Here is a 6,729-nt window from a genome sequence, read left to right as displayed (position 1 = left end):
GTTTGAAAAGGATAAAAGCTCTGCCTTCAAAGGGCGACTCCGCTTTTGCATGAGACGCGCTGCTGAGCGAGTTAACCGTTCTGGTAACGAATGCGCCATTCTGGAGGCTAATTAACAAAGCTTTGAGGCTTGTGATTTGGTAACTGTGCATTAAAAATAATAATAAAAAAAAATCAGTGGAGGCTGAAGTTTCCTTGGTTTCCAGGTGCACGCAGCGAGCGTCGCCGTGCCAGGCACGTTTGCTCCTCGCTCCGGCCGAGGTGGGTTTTGCTCGGCTGCGGGGATGGACGTGGCAGGAGGGAGGGGAATCGTGAAATCTGCCGCTTCGGCCCCAAAGTGTGCCCTGGATTGAAACCGTGCTCATTTCCTAGCAAAGGGGCTGGGGCGATGGAGGGGGCTGGGGCTGGGGCTGGCGTCGGGCTGCCTTTTCCCTGGGAAAGCGGCTGTTTCAGCACATGCCAGGGCCTGGGATGCAGGAGAGGTGAGCTGGAGCACAACGCGGTGGCCGGCCGAGGAGCGCGCGGGGCCTCTCGGAAAGACCTGCCGGCAGGGACCGGCGCGGCTCCGTCCGGTGCCGACCCGCAGCCCTTCGCCTCTTCCGTTGCATCTGCCCCACAGCGGACTGGGGCACGGCGGAGGAGCTGGGCTGGGGCGTGCTGGGGCGCCCGGTAAGCGTGCTGGGAACGGGGGATTTTGCAATGGAGCCGCAGGTAAGTTAGAGGACGGACTGGGCGGATGGAGACGGGCTGGGCAGATGCTCCCAGGGGCTGTCAGATGGCCCGATACATGCCGGGAAAACCCGCCCAAACTCGGCGGTCGCACCTGCAAACATATTCGTTGCAGCTTGCTTGGCGCGCTAGGGCTGACGCCGCTTGCTAAATAAATGCTAAATCCGCTCTGCAGATGGGGACCGTCCCTTCGCGCTGCACAGGCTGCTCCCGGGCGAGGTGGTCCCCGCCGGCCCCGTGCACGGTGCCGCGTCCCGCACAGCACGGCGCTGCCCTCCGGCACAAGGCGACTCCCGCGAAGCCGAGAAAGCCCCAGCTGAAAAACGGCAGCCTGGATCTGTGTCATCTGACACTGAACCGGGGCTAAATTTGTCCAGTTTGCACTCCGGAGGAGTGACAGCCTCGAGGAGGGAGAAGTGCATTCCATTTTCAGCGCAATAAAGATAAGATGGAAAAAAAGTTTCGTGGTGGATTAGCACCCTTGAGGTACTTCAAGCTGTCACTTATAATATGCAAGATCCACTGCTTGACCTCTGCTGTATGTTAGGGGAGGGAAAAAAAAAAGAAAGGAAAAAAGCATTTTTATAGGATCTCTTTTGCAAGCATGTGATAGTCCACAAATCAAGCCGTAACACCCAGAATTTACCCGGTAATTAGTTTTATAAACATGCAATTCAGTTGATGTAACAAAAGCTGTAATTTAAAATTTGACACCATCTCCCGTTCCCGGGGGACGGAGGGGGGGGAGGGTTATTAATAGCAGGACTGAGAGTTTGTATTTTTCTTCTCCGTGGCGCTTGGGAGGGGGGCAAATGACCTCAGTGTGAAGAAACTTTATTTTCTACCGCCGCTTGATTTATGTGGGGAATCTGTTGCATGATTAGCGCCTATCATCAATAACCATGCAGCGCGGGCTGACAGCTGCTGAGCGGAATGAAGAAACCCTGTGAAGCAAATAGCTACAAATTTCCCTGACAGCCCTGGTTCAATTACACGGCGTCAGCTGCCAAAATACCAGTGATTACAGGCATGGAGTGCCATGAATAGCTAAGCAGAAGGGAGCATGGGCCGCGGCGGCGGGGGGATGCCGACACCCCCAGGGCCCCTGTCCCCTCGCGAGGGCATCTCTTTGCAGCAGCCGGGGCTGCGCGCGCGGGACCCTCCCTTTGCTATAGACGATGATGCCGATGGGAGCATCTCCTCCGAGCTCATTAGCGGGACGAATGGACCTGCTAGCGGCGGCGGGTTGTTTCCCCCCTCCCAGCCTAGAGGTATTAACACTAATCGCAAGTTTACGACAAAACCCGTGCCCTGACTTTGCAGGGACCTGGGGACTCGCCAGCATGCAGGGTTGCTTGCTCTGAAGAGGAACTTAAAGGCGGGAGGGAAATAAATGTGCAATGCCCCTGTTTACTCGCGCTGCCTCCGATCCGGCAGGCTGCCTGCCGGGCAGAAGCGGGGCCGAGGCGGAGGAGCGGAGCCGTCGCCGCCGGCCCTCGGTGGGGCTGCGGGGCAGCGCCGTGGCCGTGCCCCCGACTGCGCCGCGCGGGTCAGCGCCCGTCATTGCATGCATTTCCCGGCCCTGGCTTGCAAACCGGGCTGCTGGTGAAAAAGAGCTGGGAAATACTGAATTTTGAGCCCATATTGGAAAATGGTTGCGGAAAACTTAGGAGCATACAAGTTGGAGCCATCGCCGGTGCAAAACTTGATTGCAGCGTTACCTGCCTCTGACGGGGGAGTCGCAGGAGCGCCGGGCACCGACGCGGCCGATCCACGCGGAGCAAACACAGCCGGGCTTAATGTGTTTGCAACCAGCCAAACTCGCCAAGCATCTTTCGCAAAAATTATATAGCAAACGGTAAATATTATATAGCAAACGACAAATCTGAGAAACATTGGTCTGTTCACAGCCTTTTCACGGGGGAACGGAGGCAGCGCTGAGTAAACTGCTTGCTGCACGTCAGTCGACCTCCTCCACCCCATGCATGTGGCCCTGGTGGGGCCCAGGGCTCGCTGGTCCCCGGCTGCTTGGTGGCACTTTCCACCTTACCCGTCCCTGAAAGCAGCGCCGTCGACGCTGGCTGCCCCTTGCTCCCTGCCAGGCTGCGCCGGGAAAACGGTGCGTCCTGCTGAGGCAGATCCTTGAGATACAGCTGCCTGGAAAAAATGCTGCCTGAGGTTTTCTCTAGGAAAACAATTTTTCCAAAGACAGGAATGTTTTGAATTTAGGCTTTCGTGTCAAGTTTTGTGCCAGTGTTACTACTCAATTTTGTTTTGATGTTTGTTTATTTTTTTTAAAGCCACATAGCATGTACTGGCCTGAGCATTTCTGGGGAAATCTGGTTTTCATCCGAACGTGACGTGTCTAAGCAGAAACATTTTGGGGAAGTGCCTCTCCAGGGATGACGTTTCCAAAGGGAATGCTTTGGTGTTCAAGGAGAGACAGGTTCACACTGAAAACCAGGAATTTTTGGTTTGGTGCCTTCGCATTGCAAACTGACCCCCAGGCCAGGGACACACTCCCAAGTTTCACTCCCTTTCCGAGGTGGAGCAAACCCAGATTTGGAAACCTGGGAAGTTGCCTTGCAGTGGAGACGTGAGCCACCACTGGGGGTTACAGTTAGGACTTCTGTTATCTAGATGTTGATGAGAGAAAACATTTCAGCTTCTTTCTTAAGAATTTCAGAACTTTGCTTTTCTTTTCCTATTTGGTTTGAAGATACATCCCAATGCTAAGAAAATTCATAGCTATAAGCCAGCACTTCATGACCAGGGTTTGTTCTTCTCTTGCAGGACATGTCAGTGCTGTTGGGCACCGGCACCAGCGTGAGGACGAGGCAAAGCGTCTAGAGCCTTTCCTGAGACGCCGCGGGCCCCGTGTGCGTGGTGCAAGGATGGCTGAGATGTGCAGGCCACGCGCCCCTTTGCAAACCACGTGCCCCTCTGCAAGCTGCCTCCCCCGTTGCAAGCCAGCTGCCGCGTCGCAGGCCACGTGTGCCCTGCCGGCGGCCGCCGCGCACCACCGCGGGCGCGCCGGGCTGCACCCAGGCGTGAGCAGCACCGCGGCCAGGCAGCCTAGAGACCCACATCACATCGCTTTCTGCTGGAAACTCCCCAGGTGCTAATGAAATGTTTATGAGTTAAGGCGTGCACAAGCTCCGATGTAAGGAAAGAAACTTTTTGCCGCGAGGATGAACCTGAGGGCAGCATTTTGCTAGCAAACACGGTGCTGTGAAATGCTGCATTTGGAGGAGGACGGCGTGCGAGTCCGTTCCCGCGGCGCTAAGCTCAGGCTTGGAGCTGAAGCGAAGCGTTGCCTTATCAAGACGTTGGATGATGCCCCCGGAGCTGAGGTCCTTCGAAAGGCAGGGTTTTGCCTGAAATGCAGCTGGTGGGGGTGGACGGCGCTCCGATTCCGGAGCCGTGTCCTTGCCCTCCGCACCAGCCATGCAACGTGCTTCCCGGGAGAAGACCCCAGCGTGGAGCTGCACCGGCGGTGCCGGCCGGGCTTCCCGCTTGCCCACGGGAAAGCCGCTTAGGCGGGACATAAATACTCCCCGCCGGAGCGGGGGCCGGAGCCTGCAGCGGCGCTCGGCTGGGTCTGACGCTCGGGAGCTGGTTGGAATTGGTCTCCCGCCTGCTCAAGCAGAGGTGAGCGCCGCTGCCGGGCCCTCTCCCCCTGCGCCGGGCTGTTTGTCAGGTTTTGGTTTCTCTCAGCTTTCCTTTTAAAATAATTAAAGTGTCAGCTCCGGTTCACGGGCTGGTCAATGGTTTAATTCCTCCCTAACTTTATAAGGCAATTTCATGAATTATACAGTGTGGTAACAGAAGGAGCTAAATAAAGATGCAACACTAGCTGTGTTTAATAAATACACCCTCGCTATCCATGGAAGCTATTTGCAAGTCAAAAATTTGGCACATGATGATCTAGCTGTCGATTGCAAATTTTTTAGATTACAGCTAGGTCAGCACTATTTTATGCTAAATCCCGTCAACTAAAAATAAAAGGAGGAGGCTGAGCGCCGGGAGCTGCGAAGCCCAGCAGCCGCGGCGCGGGCGCCTCGGTGCTGGTGACCTCGCGAGCTCACCACCGGTTATAAATGAACAAGCTTGCATTTCTTTTCCAGATCGGCGCTGAATGAACCCTCAGGAAATCAATAGGCACGCTGAGGAGATGCCATCAAGCATTAGCAATAAAGGTGAGCCGCAGCGAGGGCCTGATCCCGGGAGGAACCAGGTGCCTGCTGCGGGAAGGACATAGGAGCGGGCACGCGCGAGGTGCTGCGTTTAGCAGTGGGGTTGTTCGGCCGTGAAATAGGGTTCCGAGCGGCTCGGAGACCTTTGGGGTGGCCCAGCTGGGAAGCTGGTGGACCTGCGGCATCTCTCAGTAGTGAAATTTCTTGGCTCGCTTTGTGCCAGAGATGAAATCATCTGACCTCGGATGCGGTTTTCCAGGTGATGCCTGTCTGTAGACACATCTGGGAGCCAGATGTGCTTCTCTGCGTAGCTCCAGGTCCCTTCTTTGGCCTCTGGACAGCGAGGGATGTAGCACTGTGCTAGCACTGTATATAATAATCCGTTTTTCCTTCTGCCATGTTTTCCACCACTTCCAAATAAACATGAGACCAAGTGACTGAACTACAAGCAGAAGAAATTCACTGTGTTTGGAGGTTGCAGTGATGTGATGGGTGCGGACGGGGGTCCCGGCACCGCCATCGCCCCGCACGAGGAGCAGCGCATCCCTCGACGCCCCATGCGGGCCGATGCCAGAGGGCGGCCGCGCTGCTGCAAGGGGGACCCCAACGCGTGGTTTTGGGCAGGGATTCCCCCCTGCGGGACTTTCCCTTCGAGGCTCAAGCCTGTTCAGCGGGGCGACACGTTTCTGTGAGAACCGGGTCGGAAGAAGAGCCAGGCGCCGAGGGCGTCTGCATCCCTCTGCCCCAACCCAGCCGCTGCCGTCTCCTCTGCAAGAGGCTCGGCGGCGGCAGAGAGGTGACCGCTAACCCTCGGCATCTGCAAACAGCTTTGCAAACAGGCACTTGTGCGTACGGGGCAAGACTGGGTTTATATTAAAAAACCGTCTAGTTGTGAGCACATTTTTGCAGTCTTGGGCAAACACCCGCTTGCTCTGCACCCGCGTGGTGGCACGGCGGCGGGCCGGCTCCGAGCCCCTTGGCTTTGCCTGCAAGGCTCTGCGGGAATAGCCGCTGCGGGGTCGCTGCGCTGGGATAAGCCCGGCGTCGGACGTGCCGCACCGGCCGGGAGGATCGCGGCCAGCTCTGCCGAGCGCTGCGACTCGCCGCCGGCCTGAGCGCTGCAGGGCCCAGACAGACCGAGCGAGGGTGCGGAGAGTTTCCAAGCACCTCGTTCACCCTGCGTCACGCTGATGACCTGCTCTCGGAGTCGGCCGGGAAGGCTCTCCGTATGTCCGCTTGCCCGCGCAGCAGAGCGGCGGAGCCCTGAGCGGAGCCCGCGGCGGGAGCGGGCAGTTTGCTCTCGGACCGCCTGCGAAAGGAAGCGTTACTGAGCATCGTGCAGACCTCGGAGAAGTGTTTGGGCAGATCCAGAAAAACCACAACGGAGGGCAGGGCAGAACTGTGGATTTTCCGGAAGAAAGGAAACGCCACCGCGGGCACCGGCAGCCCCCTTCCGCGCCGCAGCGCTCGGCTCTCCGCGCCGGAGCTGGCGCGAGCGGGAGACCACCCCACCGCGCGCTAAAGCCGGGCTTTTTCAAATAAGTGACATCAGTCTTGGCACCTAATCAAGCAGAGCCGCTTTTTCCTTGCCGCGCACATTAGAGATGTCCCAGTCGCTTTGCCAGTGCGAAGGCAGAAAACAACTGGAACTGTGTCCTGGGAGGAAACTACCATGAAATAGCCTTCGGTCATAGATCAGGGGCATGTCATATGTTTCATTACCTGCTGAAAGACAGTTGCCGTGTGTTGGGGAATATTTGTAATGCCAAACTATTTACAGCTCTCTGCCTTCTCCTAGCAAGCTT

The sequence above is a fragment of the Apteryx mantelli genome, chromosome 15, assembly GCF_036417845.1.
Source record: "Apteryx mantelli isolate bAptMan1 chromosome 15, bAptMan1.hap1, whole genome shotgun sequence".
NCBI classification, from domain to species: domain Eukaryota; kingdom Metazoa; phylum Chordata; class Aves; order Apterygiformes; family Apterygidae; genus Apteryx; species Apteryx mantelli.
This window is presented reverse-complemented; position numbering follows the sequence as displayed.